At 29.8% G+C, this 16349-nt stretch overlaps 1 protein-coding gene across 8 annotated transcripts in view; it reads left to right on the top strand.

Annotated features, from left to right (window-relative positions):
• The window catches only part of LOC126844931 (dual specificity calcium/calmodulin-dependent 3',5'-cyclic nucleotide phosphodiesterase 1A-like), a 294426-nt gene that overhangs the window by 234816 nt on the left and 43261 nt on the right, over positions 1-16349 (top strand). The window contains exon 1 of one of the 8 annotated variants that reach the window (XM_050583435.1): positions 577-654. The exons of the other annotated variants lie outside the window; for them this stretch is intronic. The gene's annotated coding sequence lies outside the window, so the exon portion shown is untranslated. Of the gene's footprint in view, positions 1-576; positions 655-16349 lie in introns of those variants that run through there. 8 annotated transcript variants of the gene reach the window in all.

The raw sequence follows: 16349 nt of genomic DNA, 5'->3' as shown, positions 1-16349 counted from the left end.
TAAGCTATAGCCTATATTTTTATAGTATTAATATAATAATAATTTTAGAAAGCCATATTGATATTGTTTTAACATTGAAACTTTATTTCATTAAGTTTGTTGTTATCTCAAACCCTTCACAGAGAACCCAATAAAACTTGTATTCAATAGTTATAACATATTGAACGGTTATATTATGATATTTAATGAACCAGAAGGTCTGAATAAAGTTTCGGTTAACGATATTTGGAACGCGTTGTGGTCTTTATCTAAATTTGATGACACTATTGTACACTCGTAAAACCCGCAAAGCGTACGCTGCTACTGTTCGCATCCATATAGTATCTTTAATCTATATTATAATCAATTAGTAAAGTACTAACATCAGTTCGACCGGGTGACTTAATTAAAACAACATCATTGTCGGCTAACCATTAATCACGACCAGCGCGGGATGATTGTTTTTGATACATAAAAGCGTTCCTATCAAAGGGAGATACCACTTCTTTCATTTATCAGACCGTCACATCAAGTGCCGGATGCCCAACAATACGGTTTTTAATTAGGTTAATGACACTCGTGTAGTAGCGTTCAACACAACAAATGAACCCGTTTAAGGGCCACCATGTATTGCAGCGTACTGTGCATCATATCCAGGAATTTATTGTCTAATAGGTAAGCTTTCACACTACTCAATATCGACCACTCAAATCGTAAATACAATGATATTAATTTGCTAAATGCTTAGCTCAACTGTTTGAACTCGTGTAATTACATTTATTTCTGATTAAAATGCGTTTCAATTTTTCGATTATACTTTATACAATACAATTTAGATAATTAAGAAAAGATGATTATTTTATTAATATGAAAATTATAACTTAGATTTATCTTTTAATAGAAGGCCGAAGTTGATATGTCACTTTTTGTCAATGTTGATGTAATAATAAAACAGATATCATACAAACTTTGTATAATATCTAATAATACCTATAATACCTACAAACTATTACAAAGTGATAAAATATGATATATCTGAGTGATTTTATTATCATTCTATGAATTACTTATATGAAAGCTACTATTTAAAAATACAATTTACCGATATGCTTAAATAAATATTTTTGTTGAATGAGTACATGAGTCCTTTTCTACCTCATTTTACCTTAAATTACTTATATTACCTTATATTAACCAAAAATACATTTTTGGTTCAGTTTTAAATTGTTGATATAAGGAATATATTTCTAATAATTTAAAAAATAATAATAAATAGTTTTACAAATTTAATATCGCTAAAAAATTTTCCCAAAAATGTAATTTGGTAAGTTGGAAAAAGTGGCATATCGACGTTTACCTTCACACTACAGATTTATAATATTATAAAAAAATTGAGTAATAATATCCATACTAGTCTATTTAGTCGATTATAATACCTATCACGGTTGTTCATGAGATGCGGTAAGTTTGTTGTATTAAAAAAATAATTTTGTTATTACCCGTTATTAAGTATTATTTTAGTTACTACTTTTTTATTTGATTTGTATTTTTACCGAAGTGTCTTTAACTTTTTTTTTTTAAATAACCTAGTAGTAAATTGTTGTTATGAATTTTTATGTTTATTTTAAGTAATATCACGACGGTGCGAAATAAAGTGTAACGTTAGCTACTTTAAATAATACAAACTAAAACCACCTAAAGTACTATATTAATAATAATTAATAATTTACAGGGTTTAGGCATAATAATAAAACAGTTGCGCCACCGGGAAAATGGTTCAATTTATTTTTGTACACAATGAGGATTTCTATTGTATGGTATACTCGCACACATGATACAATATTATTATTATTTTATATTACTGCAGCTATAATAAAGCATGTAGTTTATCTAACCCACATTAGAATCTCCTGTGCATTAATAATAAAAAGTGGTATATGTGTATTTACACTCTAGATTAGAAGGTCTCTGCACCAAGATCGCTTCAGGCGTTGAGTAAGATCTAAGAGTCCGAGTGCCGAAGTGGGTGACAAGATTATTAGGGTGGTTAAGTAGCTTACTGTGGTATCTGGAGTAGTACAAGGAGGCATCTTCTTTAATAGATTGTATTCTTAAGTCTTTATGTAATTGTTGGTTGGTGATAAACCAAGGCCTTAGTAATGATGCGCAGGCATATTGATTGAAATGCCTGTATTGTTCTAGTGTTAGATAGCTTAGCTGTACCCCAGAAGAGAACTCCGTAAGACCAAATGGGCCGGAGTAGACTTTTATAAAGAGTTAGAAGGTTTACAATATGAATTTTAGAAAGTTGTTTTCACTTTCCTTTGAGATTAGGTCCCCAAGTCAACCTGCAGTCAAGGATTAAGCCGAGATATTTTGCTTCATTTTGATGTGGTATGATTTTGCCGTTGTAAAAGATTTGTGGGCAGTTTTGAGGTCTAAGAGAAAAAAACATGTGGATGGATTTGGTCTTGTTGATATTGATTTTACAGTTCTTAAACCACGTTGAAAGTGTATTTAAGGAGGTTTGGACGCGTTGACTAGCTACAGTAGGGTCTGAATTGGATGCTAGTATGACCGTGTCGTCCGCATAGTTACCAATTAAAGTATTTGCGTTTGTTGAAATGTCGGCAGTTTATATAATGTAGAGAAGAGGTGCAATGTCGCTACCTACTAGGACACCAGCTAGTATGCTATAACTATTTGACAGTGTGGTGTTTATTCTTTCATTGAAGGTTCTATTTTCTAGAAAGGATTTAATGAGCAGGTAATATATGGTGCAGAGAGAAACCCTTTTATTTTATAAAGTAAGCCATTGTACCAAACTGTATCAAATGCCTGTGCTACGTCCAAGAATACACCAAAGCAATATTTGTTTGTTTTAAGAGACTCAGCTATGTGTATTTAATTGCGCAATTAAGTTGATGGTATGTGGAGTGTCTGGATCTAAAGCCGAACTGGAAGTTGGGTAGATAATTTAGTTGATTGATAATAGGTATATATATATTTTTTTTTTTTGAGGGATTATCAGAAAATTTGTCAAATACTATATCCAGAATAATTTCTAGTTATCATCAGTATATGAGAAAAGATACCAGTTATCAGTCAATTAACAATTGATAGCCGTAACAGATTAAAATTTAAAATTATTGGACGAATCATAAGGACGTCATGATACATTTTTTTCAACAAAACTTTTCTCTGTTATATGACACAGTGTAAAATGTTTACTATTTAAAAATAATATTTAGAATATATAACAGAATAATGTATTTTATACTAGAAAACAGCTATTTTTTCCATTTTAGTTGAACGACCACTATATATTTTACATTTTCGTCTTATGAGTCTTATCAACGAATTGGTTAGATTTGTTAAGTAAATAATGTTGTATGAGTATTAAGTATTATGTAATCTAAAAGTACAAATGGTGTCAGCGTGATATTGTTATCAATGAAAAAAATAACTTTTGAAAATTTAGGTAACAAACTTACAAAAGGATCCGTTAAAAATTATCTCATTTAATTTTTGAATAGAAATGATTTTGTCGCTTACAAGATTTTGTGGCTACATATTTAAAAAAAAATAAAACCCTGAAGAATTCAGTAAAAATAATAAGTAAGAATCAGCGCTTGTTGGTGTTTGGCAGATACTTGACTATAGTTAGTTATCCTCATTTAGTATGATCAAGTTGTAAAAGCGTATACTGTCGAAATGTTAACTATAATGAAAAGATTCGTGATACAATAATGTATTGTTTCTTTTTGTCACTGAAGGAAATTTAAATGTAAGGTAAATGTAATTAAAACTGCTGCTTAATACTGCTTAAAAAGTTCTTTCGTAAATTATAAAATACACATGTCACACAATGTTTCATCAAAAATTGTAATGTGAACATTTGTGTGATTAATGAAATTCAAAACTTATTCAGAATTGTTAGTTAGTTCTAAATTTATATGAAATATTCGAAAGAGTCTATAAGAGTCTCGATTATCTAAGGGAAAAATATATACTATCTTCGGTACAAACTTGAAGTTTTAGGACTATAATTAGAAAATTAGTCTGAAAATTAGACTGAAAATAAATCTAGATTAAGTTATAACATTTATGATTTTCTTAAAAATCTTTAGTCAAAACTTTTTTTATTTTAAAAGTGAAATTCGCCAAAATTAGAAGGAAAATTGTACTTTGACCGTAGTAAATTTCTAGATTGTGCAAATAGAAAATCTAATGAAAACAAGAAAATGTGTTTACGTGCAAATGAATCAAAAGTCAATAAAAGGCATTTAGCAAATAGTTTCACTATATTATTTAATTAAAAGAATACGGGTAACAACGTCAACAATGTATTATAGACAGACCATCAACCCTAATTGTATCCTCCTTAATACTAAAAAACTTAATTTTTAGTACATTATAGCCTTTACAATTTTTTTTTATCGATTATAGTGTTTCCACCATCTAAATATTCGCATCGAAGCGTTTATTTGTAAGTGGTTTCACCACATTTAGTTATTATAGTTTCCTGAAGGCCTGTGATCTCCTCCACCACAATAATATGTACGGTTCCCATTACAATTTATGCCCCGATCCCTCTGTACGGGTTTTTTTTAGAACCTATTGTAATAATATTATTAAAATAACACTAAATTTGTTCTATTATCCCCCACAAAAGTATGTTATATGTAGGTATTTTGTTTGTAAACATACAATGCGGATTTACGCGTTATACCGTTTCCGTGGCAACGAACGCAATTTGCTATTCACTTCGTCTTCTCGTTTTTGGAGTAGGTACACGTCAATTGCCGTACTTAAGACTATCGGTCGAGTCGGTTTGGTCTCAACACTACCAGTACGATCCTCGATTGTTTATTTATAAAAACAAATGAAAACGGAACGAGCAAGCCTTAACGATGCGCCTCGCATCGGCGAGTTTGCGAATATATATATTTAACAAGCACGTACACCGTAAACACATTTTCTTGTTTTCATTAGATTTTCTATAGCCGTTACGCGTGCTTAAATTTTAATCACATTTTCTTGTTTTCATTAGATTTCCTGTAGATGTTAGGCGTTCTTATAAATAATAATCAGTCAAAGTAGTATTCATCATCGTGTAGCTTAATAGGCCTTGAAGCAGTCCAACGTTGATACCGTGAGATGATTTCTTGACGAATTGACTTTCGGGACGGGTCGTCTATAGACCATTGTAATAGTTATTACACAGAAAACATTTAATCAAATATCAGAATAGATTAAGAATAAAATAGAATTAAATTATATAGAATTAGTTCATTCTATATTTATTATATCCGTTATCATTAATTAGACATCAATTTCCATGTTACTGAAATATTACTGTTGATTATGTTAATTTAGTAAGGTTTCAGCATAGAACTCCGGCTGTGTTTCACATCATGTATCATCCACATGTATTCTTCCAATAGGACTATTAACATTTAAATCCATATTTGATTTACCATAGATCGATGTTCAAAATAGATTATCAATTATTTGTTATCGTTTTACTAGTTTAGAAGCCGGGAAACACGTTTTTGCTTCTTTTAAATGGAGCTTTGGCTAAATAATTGAACTTTGCTAAAACGGCCTGATCGACAATCACTAAACCACTTCGACCACTTTTATAGTTTTAACGCTACTTAACCACCTTGGAGACGAAATCAACTCTGGTACCTCTTGGGACAAACCACTTGTTTATTCTAGCTAAATACAATTTAATAAAGCAAGCTTGTTTAGATAACACCAAACCTGCTGAACTGGTAACATGAGATGTACAAATATATGACGATAATATAAAGAGAGCAGTGAACTTTTTCAATTTAAACCCATAAACAAAATCAAGAGTATGCAATTTTTGAACAATAGAAATGATACTTGGTTCTTGAGTAAATCAATTATGATGAAATATTTCTTTGAACACAAAGTAACACATAACGTTGTTAAACCAATTCCATTTAAGTTTCGTATCGAAGCAAAAAATACTTATTAAGTCTTATAAAATCCCCTAGCGATTTTCAATAAAAGGAGCTTATCATTCCATTATGAATCGTAAATATTTGATCGGTTATACTATATTCCTACCTTTTACATGTTTCGAGCACTTAGTAATTTAATATAAAATGTATATAGCGTTTTACTTTATAACGAATTAAAAACGAGTATAAACGTGCATATTGATCATTGTCTTTAAAATAATAACCATCGCAAAATATGCCGTTCTGTAAATCAATCGTTGACAATATTAGTCTAGTAAAACTGTATTTGTTTTTGTCTCTAGTTGCAACTTGCAAGTGTTTACTGACTTATTCAGATAATTAAAGCTTGGGGAATTTTTTGATAGGTGGCCTAATTATTATTACGATTTTTCGCTTTAATCCACTTACTAATGTTCTTTACCAATATTTATCTTCAACAGATTGGATTACCTCTCGAGTATTACGTTGTATAGAATAAAAACACAAGACAGCTGATACGCTATTATTTATTATGTCAGTTAACAATGCCGTTATCGAGTACTTGACACAACTGCTCCCCGTTGTAACATAATTTATGATATTTAAAGTTATTAAGCAGTATCGTCGTGCGGCAACTTATGACAGAGACGTATTGAGAAATGTGTGCCTCTCACACGAAGAGACAACACCGGTATTTAATATACTTTGCGTCAGCGTTGGTGTAATGCGTAAAGCTAATAATTGGTTTAAGCCGGGAGCAACGTCTTTATAAGTAGTTGTTGTAGTATTAAATAACTATACTGCATAAATGATCGCTTGCTCGGAAACTTCAGTGTTTATTTGACAATAGTGTGTAACTGACGTTCATTGAAAAAGCCAAATACCCTGTTTAAAAAGCTCAAATTTATTTATGTACATTGCGTATTAGTTCATTTGTCCTATATATTGTAGAATACTCTTATTAATCAGAATCTCAAAATACATTTCCCCCGTAAAATCCTACATGATATAAAGATATAATTGTAACGGTTGATGAACTCCTAATTTGTTTCTATAAATGCAATAATATTGAATATTACAAACATGACCTATGCAATTAAAGTGTATTACTCTTACTTATTGAAATCACTAGGCTAATACACAAAAATATATGTGTTTGTGTTGTATTATTTCTGTTGCTTAAAACCCAGTAAAACGCTTGAAATACTGTTTAAAACAAAATAATATATTCTTCTGGTACTAACTTACAGTACCAGAAAAAGGCACGCACATAACTTACTTAGATTCATTGATCACAGCCGATCACATGTCATTTGGTTCGATTTTTGAGTTATCGCTTCCCAATTTTTTTTTTAAATCTTCGTCAACATATTATACAATTTAAATGGATAGTATAAAACTATTATGTGACTATGGAAATATTAGAAGTTGAACAGAGTTTACGATTAATGGGAAATACAGAAGCGTAAAAAAATATATATATATCTAGACAGACCGCAGTGGAGCGATTAAACAATTCGAGACGACTATAGACTTTTTCGTCACAAGGAAGAAAGAACCTTTTTCTGCTTAATCATTGCAACGTTATTAAACCCAAGAAATAAACGTCCAAAAATAAAAAATTACCTGCATTATTTTCGCTTTAATAAAACTGAATAACATTTATGAATACATTACCATAAATTTGAATTTCAAAAGTCAAACAGCTATTTATCAAAAAAACCCCTCAAAAAAAGTGTAAAATATTATAATTATTATGTACAAAATTTACATTTGCATTTATTTGTTTATTTAAATTGTATAAAATATTAATACACAAGCCTTTAATGAACACGGTGCAGTATATACCGCAATAGTAAGACTGTATTTCAATACCATTGTTTACACAGTATAAAAAATTATTGTAAATATTACGCACATAAATATGAAGTTTGTTTATTAACCTAACCTAACTTGACTCTTGTTAACAAGCTACAGCCTTGTTTTAATTTTTACATTATTTGTTAACTTAACAGACATTTCAGATATTGAAAAATGAAATGTGAAAAAATCTTACTTGACATCCGCTTATGTTTTGGTAAATTTTAGTTACATATTAACTTATAATATTTTGTAAATTAATAAATTATTTAAATTCCTTTCAGAACAAAATATATTGCTAAAAATTATTTGTTTCTAAATTAATGTTTATATTCAAGAACCTTATTGTAATAGCTAACAAATAGCAGGTCGTACAAGGTCTAACAAACGGAATTGATATGCATTTTATCTGTCTCTTACATTTTATTTTTTCACTATCGATTGAATTTATTATTTGATAAAAATATTCTTTTTCCATAAAACATTTGAAATATTAACCAGAATCACGATTTGTTATTTATACACTCCAGCAAAATCATGTTTCACTAGACCACTCCCAAACAGTAGGGTTTTTTTACTTAGGATAATAATACAAAATTAGTCCCCAGTATTAGCAGTTCCAGGTGATCGATGTGACCGGCTTGAACAATTTATTTTGACGATCCAATTCAGTAACTCTGCTTGGCAGCTTGATTAGTCGTCCGACCGCTTTACTTTCGGCTCTCTCGTTGAATAAAAAAACCAAAAATGAAAAATCTCTTCATCAGTACATTATTATAATACATATTTGAATGGCACAACTTCCTCTTAAACGTCATTTGAAACCACATAACGATAAAAATTGTAAAATCCAAATTACGAATGAAATATTGAGCATACCACCACTTGATGTTTGGTATGTAGTCAAACAATGGATAATACTAACATTGTATAGTTTATGACAATTATTGATAGCTTCAGAAAAGTTATTATTATTATTATAATAATGAATATTCTACTACTTAGATGACAATGAACTACATTTCATATCTTGTTCGTCTATCAAACCATCACTTATCATAAAATAGTTATCAACTAATATCATTTAGATGTCTCATATTTTCTAGTACTAGCTAACGTCTAACACTATTATAATTACACATTTCATTATTCAAATATTTTTAATATTTAAACTAGGTACTTAAATGTAATTAAAATAATCAACAAATTAGCAATTACACACTCAAAACATTAATAAAAGAGGTATGTTAGAATAATGAAAATTTTAATTAATTTGTAACCCTTATTAGGTAACTAATTAGTATTTTAATTATAATACTGCGTACAATAAGTATTACGTCACCATATAAAGCCACGCCGTTGTTCATTTAAAATATATTGACGGCTACTAGCCAATAAATGTACGACTCAAGTGATGTTTGCTAAATAAAAAAAACAATTTTAAATGTGCTGATTCAGGTTTAAGGGAGTAAAATTGCATTACTTAAGGCGCGTACAGTCTTAAAAATAAACCAGAACGAGGGTAATAAAATAAAAAGAGAAGCATAGGCGTGACCTCACATTGACCGACAAGATACTTCAGCTTTTACTTCGTCTAATAGTTTTGTTAAATTGCTTTCACGGTTAAACTGCCTCTTTGAAATGTTTTATTTTATATCGAGCAATATTTTATTTATCAGATGTACTATAGTTTATTACTTAATGCGCTCTTTTTACAATCACTTTATTTTTATTTTGGAGCAAATAAAAAACTACTCAATTAATTTAACTATTTTTAATTATTACCATAATACAATTTAAAACTCTGTCAAGGGGATGTTTATGTGAGCACTTGAAAATATAGTATTTTCGTGAGTTAATGAATTTATAAAACCAATTTAGTCTAAATTTGATCAGATTAATCGCTATTAACAATGGTTTGCGAAGAGGATCTGTTATATTTACTAGTATGTCAAATGAGATGTTGGTTTTATTTTCCACGGTGACTTAATGAAATTGTTAGCTAAATACGAGTATCTACAACTGAGCTAAGGCTTTAATAAATATGAGATACATCCATTTACTTATTGGTTTCAAATTGTTTTTAAAAAAAAGAAGTTAGGTATTCGATTATTGCTCTCATATAGATAATCAAGTGATAATCAAGAATATAATTTAATGTAAATATCAGTGGTGCATGGTAGTAGAAAATCAGCTATAATTTATTTGAAAAAAAATTTAATTTAATTATTTAAAAAAATAAGATTAGTAACTGTGAAGGTGTAAAATTAAAAAGTAAAGTAGTAATTAGTAACAGTAGACCGAATATAGCTAACTCATAAATACATATTTATATGTCGATTAAAAACATTTAAATGACATTTTACATTTTTATATAAGTACGTATGTTTAGAAATTGATTATAAATTCTATATTGCAGTATAGGTTATATTACTTACGTATCACCTTATGGCTTGACGAATACAATGATTCCATATAGAAATGTATACAAGTTTAGACTAAATAGACATATAATTGAAGCATGTACAAGTTTTGCATTTAATTTAAATTAAAATCTTATCCAATAAAATTGTATTCATGAATCAAATTCTTTAATCCTATATTATTATTTTTATTATGCATACTTATAATTATACAATACCTGTGAGCCGTAATCGAAATACTATAATGATGATTTTATATTAAACGACAGTAATTATATAAAACTCTGGTCTGAACCGATGACATATTACTTTAAATATGGTTTATGTACAGTCCACAACAGTTGCAGTGCTCTTAAATTTATTCTAGCTGAGAAAAAGTCCTGCGTTTTATTATATTATTATAGAATTTGATTTGTACATACATCGCCTGAAAGTGGTATTAAACGCGTTGACTTTGATCCTGTTGAATGATCTGATTGAAATTCTCAGAACGACGTCAAAAAATATCTGATTCAATTTGAAAAATAGGATTCAATGGTAGTCATGCGACAAAGAGGGAAGGTATACCCTGCGGGTCCTGAATTGTTTATCGTTATTATTTCTTGCGAGCCTTTGTCTTTGTTTGAGAGAAAATATCGCGATACTAGCCTCGCCATTGTATTATCTCGAGTACAACCGTTCTGCGACTATATAACCCAGAGATTACAGATTTTCCGTCTCTCCATTAGTTGTTCACATCGCCAAGCCTATTAACCAGTCAACCGCTGTATAACCGTCCAAATGTAAAATAACCTATGTGTTATTATGTTCGGCTAAATAGTCAATTGGTGATTTCGCTTGGCGTCCCTAAAAATTATTTTCAAATTCGTATGTAACAAAATACAATTAATAACAGAAATATTAAACGACTACGTATACGGATGTAGAGTTAACCATCACCTGGGTATTACCAGTTTTTCTGTGAGTGGACGACCGGGACAAAATAATATTTTTGCCCTCTCAATATTATGTCTGCGAGGGTATTGTAATTTGCCGAAATTACGCCTTTGCAATAGTGGTTAACAACGACCGAAACAAGCTAATCGACATTTAAATCGAGTGGCGTCATTATTCACATCGATTTCCATCTTCTCGTCTACCACCTGGGAGATATTAAAATGTACAATCAACCCGCACCGTCGTAGGTACCTCACTGTAATATATATTGATTATACAAACATTTATATCGAACGGCGTACATATTATATTCCAAAAACACAATGGACACGTGTGATATGTGTATTTCTGTTTAAGTACATAAATCGGTTTAACTTATACGTTGAGGTCGTGCAATTCGTGGATCACATTGTATTGCGCGTTTATATGAGCACCCCGTCCTCTGCCATGTCTACGCTCTGCCACCATGAGATGGTTTACCCACTCGCTCTCCTATTAAAAATATAACAGCATACATATTGCAACCACATTGTACAATAATAATGAAGGGGTGAGTGGATAATGGTATTATTATGGTATTAAGTGATATTTTTTGTAAAATCATTTTTAGTTTAAAAAGTTGTACAAATAGTTTGAATAAATTAAAGTGTTAATATGTTACACAATTTAGCAAAATACTATAACAGTCGAATGTGTATTCAGCTTAAAAATTAAAAAAGATTCACGTATTTGATTATAATATTTATCATGTCTAGAAAACCAAGTACACCGTTAACAAAATTAACTTCATCAGTTCGCTTCAGAAGGAATTTTCTTTAAATGATATAATGATAATGCTCAAATCGATGCAATCATCTCAATATTCAAAATTTAAAGCAATACAAGATAAGTTTATAAGCTATGAAAACAAATTAAATATCTTAAATAACTCACTTGAAAGCATGGTTACGTCACTAAATAAGTAATAACCTAGTTTCCGATAGTAAATTACTTAAAGAAGAAGTTAATATTTTACGTGACCACGTATCATTATTAGAGTCAACAAAAATCCCAATTGATATTGACATGTCGACATCTGAAGTAATAAGAGAAGCACAAATGAGATTACCGAAAAGCAAAAATGTTTTAGTCTTTAATATGAAAGAACCAACAAAATATGAAATTATCGACATTTCAAAAGATTTGGCCAATGGTTTAATTTCGGATTTAAGTTTGAATTTAAATATAGTTCAAGCTAAGGGTCTCGGCTAAGCACAATCTGGTAAGCGACCTCTTCTTATTCAGTTTGAGAATGAATCCGATGCTTTTACACTTTAAAAATATAAAGTCAAACTTCAAAGTATAAGTAAATGGAAAAATGTATGGACTAATGCCGCCCTAACCTTACTTTAACGTTCACAAATAAAAAGTTTGAGGTCCGAATTACTCCAGCGATGTCTAAATGGTGAATCAAACATCGTTGTTAGGTATGTAAAAAGAGTTCCGTCAACTGTGTCAAAAAACTAGTTCACTCAAAAGATAAAAATCCTATGTTATGTAATATTTTTTAGTTAAACAATATGTGTTTGTAAAAAAAAAAAAAATAAGTTAACAATGTAAAATATTTTCTGGATATTATCAAAATGTAAGGGGTTTGCGTAGTAAACTTCATATGTTAGCTTGTAATATTCCTTTACCGGGCTATGATTTCTATATATAAACGAAAACTTGACTGAGTGAAGATATTTTTAGTTCCTAGTTAGTTTTTTGTTAATTTTATTGTTTACCGTATGGATAGGAGTGTGCAAACTAGTAACTGCAGTAGAAATGGCGGGGTTGCTGTTTGTACACAATAAAAGCTATAAATCGAGTGTTATAATTACTGCATTGTCTTGTATTGAACAGGTTTTTGTAAATATAACCTTGGAAAATAAGTTCAGGTATATAATAGGTACATGTTCTATAATACCGTCGTGGTCTGCTGGTGTGTACAAAATGCAAATTGATACAATTGAGTGGGTACTATCTAATCTTATGGAAATATCTGTGTTATCATAGCGGGCGATTACAATCTTAGTGGGACTAAATGGTTTAATAATGACATTGGGCTAATTTATAACGGGGCTATTACAAATAAATCTAAGCTAATTTATGAATGTTTTTCTGGGCTTAATCTTTATCAATTAAATAACATCAATAATGATTATGGTTTAACACTAGGTTTAATATTTACAAGTAATAAATCTCTAATATTAAACAAGTCTGATTATAATTTAGTTTATCCTGATCGGTATCATCCATCATTAACAATGGAATTATTAGTTAACTCAAATAAGCAGTAGAAATTCACTTTGTGGTACTATGACTTTCTACACACTTTTACCCATCTATTCACAGATTTTATTATAATAATATAATGAAGTATATAATGAAACGCAGGTCTCTTTCGTAGCTATTTTATTGCTATAATATAAGTAGTGTTATCAAATCCAAAGAAATGTGTGTATTGCTTTTTAATTTTTTACTTGCTTGTAAAATGATTTGCCCAGAGATAAAGTATTTCAAAGTAATGTATTCGACGAATTCTTCCCGAGATGAAATAATAGTATTATCGTTTCATTAAAAATGCTAAACAGAGAATTTGACACTTCATAAAATGTTTCATTACAATATTATTCATCGGATGTTTGAATAGCTTAATAGTGTTTTATTTTTGTTAGAAATTAAGTACAAATAGTTACATGTCAGAAAAAAATAAACAACGCTATAATGAGTTCTCGTGAAATAGCTATTTACATTTTTCGTTATAAGTTCTGACATAACGAAGTTTGGCGATGCTTGTTTCCGTTGAAAATTCCGGAAATTGACTTCTAGTTTAAACAAACTCGACGTGCTAATATTATTATTTGTGATCATAGTGTTTACAACTAGGGTCCGAAAGTTCATACAATTGCATGTTATTTTATAAAACGGTCCAAAAATTAGCTGTATATACCTGAACTGCAAATTTCAATTACATTTTCAAGAATCCCAGTTCAAAAACTTATTTAGATTATTTCAGCATACTTTGAGAATTTTCATATTTTTTTACATTATTGATGTTTGCAGCAAATTTTACATTTTTTTCAATTTATAAGTACCGATAAAATAATGATAACATCATTTTAAAAAGTACAGATTATAATACATCAAAGTTAGTATTATCAGATGAAAAAGAAAAAAAGGTACTTTTAAAAGTAAATTTTTAAAATAAAAAAGATTATTTAGTTTGTATAATTTGTTTCATTTGTGTTTTATTTTAAAGTAGTGTTAATTTTATTTTTTATAATTTACTAACAAATAAATATCGTAAATTTAAAAATTAATTTTATAAAAAATTAGTCTACATAAAAGCTTGAAAACTAAAAAAAAATTATTTTAATTAGGCAATGACTTGCAGCGGAATTTTCTATTCATTAAACTTTTGTTGATGGCTTTTGTTTCTAATGTCAGTGTATGTTTTATAAAAGATGCAAAAAAGGGGTCAGAAAGTGTATCAGAAATAAACAGCAAACGAAATAGTTAAAAGACAAAAGAAGCTAAACGATCAGGTCAAAAAAAGAAGTAAATCTATGAAATCAAACTAGATATCTTCCAGAGAATAGCGAGAGTAAAGTGGAACTTAGGATTCTACAAAGTTAAAATTGTAAAAATTCTTGATATAGGTTAACTTTTTAAATGAATAGGCAATTGCAAGACATGTTATTGGGCAGATACTCGAGGTGAGCTCTTAAACATTTACGCAGACACCTGATTGACGGTATTCACAGTGTACACACTAAGGTACAGATATTTTTAGTTAACAAAAAAACAGTAATAGTAGGTTAGAAAAACCGTGCTAGTAACAGTGTTTCTACTCTAGATTTTTAAAGGGGGGAAATTATTGCCGGTACAATAACGGCGAAACCATCAGGAAATATTTTGGATTCCTTCAACGTATCTCGTACTGCCGAACACAGACCGGAAAAATGTAAAATTACTTACGCTAACCGACGAAGATTATTCAACCAACGGTTAGGTTACAAACCCGTCTGTGATTTGAGAATTGTTCAATGACCATGCGGGGGGCTTCGCATTTCGTTTAAATAGACAGCAAAATTCACTCTTGTAAAAAAAAAATGATTGTATGTGAACAGAGTTTTTGTATATATGACGCCTGAATGGTTATTGGTAACGGAAAAGAAAGAAAACGTCGAGGCGCAGTGAATAAAAATATTCTTCTAGAGCTAAAACACATCGACGGAATATGCATGAGACATAAACGCACAAAGGTTTTACCGGGTGCGAACCCCCGTGGTATTTCTCTATAGCTCGCATATGATGGGTTGCATGGAAAATATTCAAAACTTTTCGAGCTGCCGTTTTTTTATTCCTTTTGAAAGCCTTAGGTCAACCACGCCTGGATTTTAATACATATTTTTGTTAATCTCAAACCGTGCACGGTTTTACCTGGGGGAAAAATCAATACAAAACTATTCCGCTTAAAATCATAAATAAAAAACCTCGGATATCATGTAAGCCTTTTAATCTACTTGTTGTAAATAATTTAATCCGCAATTATTTCGGTATAAGTAAGCTGTCATTCGTGAAAATAAAATGAAACATTAAGGCGTACGTAATACCACCGATAGATAACGCTATCTTTGTCGATCATTCAACTAGACTATATTATCTATTTTGCTGTCGCTGATAAAATAGACGGCGTTGTGTGTATGCAATTTTGGTACAGGAATGTCGTCGGAACAAAATAATAATATGTAGGCTAACCATCGCATAGTGATGATAAATGTAAAAAACGTACTATAATGACTGTCAATGGGTTTTTTAACGCCTTAGTAATATGACATGCAAGTTAGATTACTGGAAATGTCAATTTATTAATAATAAAACTATTGTCGCATAGTTTGTAAATAAGAAACAACTTTTTAAAAATTTAAGACTGTAGTGATAAATTTCGAAAAAAAACCATTGAAATTATAAAATAAAGATTGAATTATCTAAATATATCGTTTATGAAGCTTATCATTATTACATTGGTACTCCTATCATTTTTCTATATATCGGATAAAAACCTTCAGTAAAAATACTTATTATTATTAAAATAAAATGAATATGTGATAAAACTTATCTTCAAGTAATTTCTTTAGTTCGTCCAACT

Source organism: Adelges cooleyi, unplaced genomic scaffold, assembly GCF_023614345.1.
Source record: "Adelges cooleyi isolate 19-005CV unplaced genomic scaffold, UGA_ACOO_1.1 ACOO_flye_CR_arks_rails_tigmint_CR_PRNA_651, whole genome shotgun sequence".
Lineage (NCBI taxonomy): Eukaryota > Metazoa > Arthropoda > Insecta > Hemiptera > Adelgidae > Adelges > Adelges cooleyi.
The sequence above is the reverse complement of the archived record's forward strand: the minus strand, read 5'-3'. Positions and strand labels throughout refer to the sequence as shown.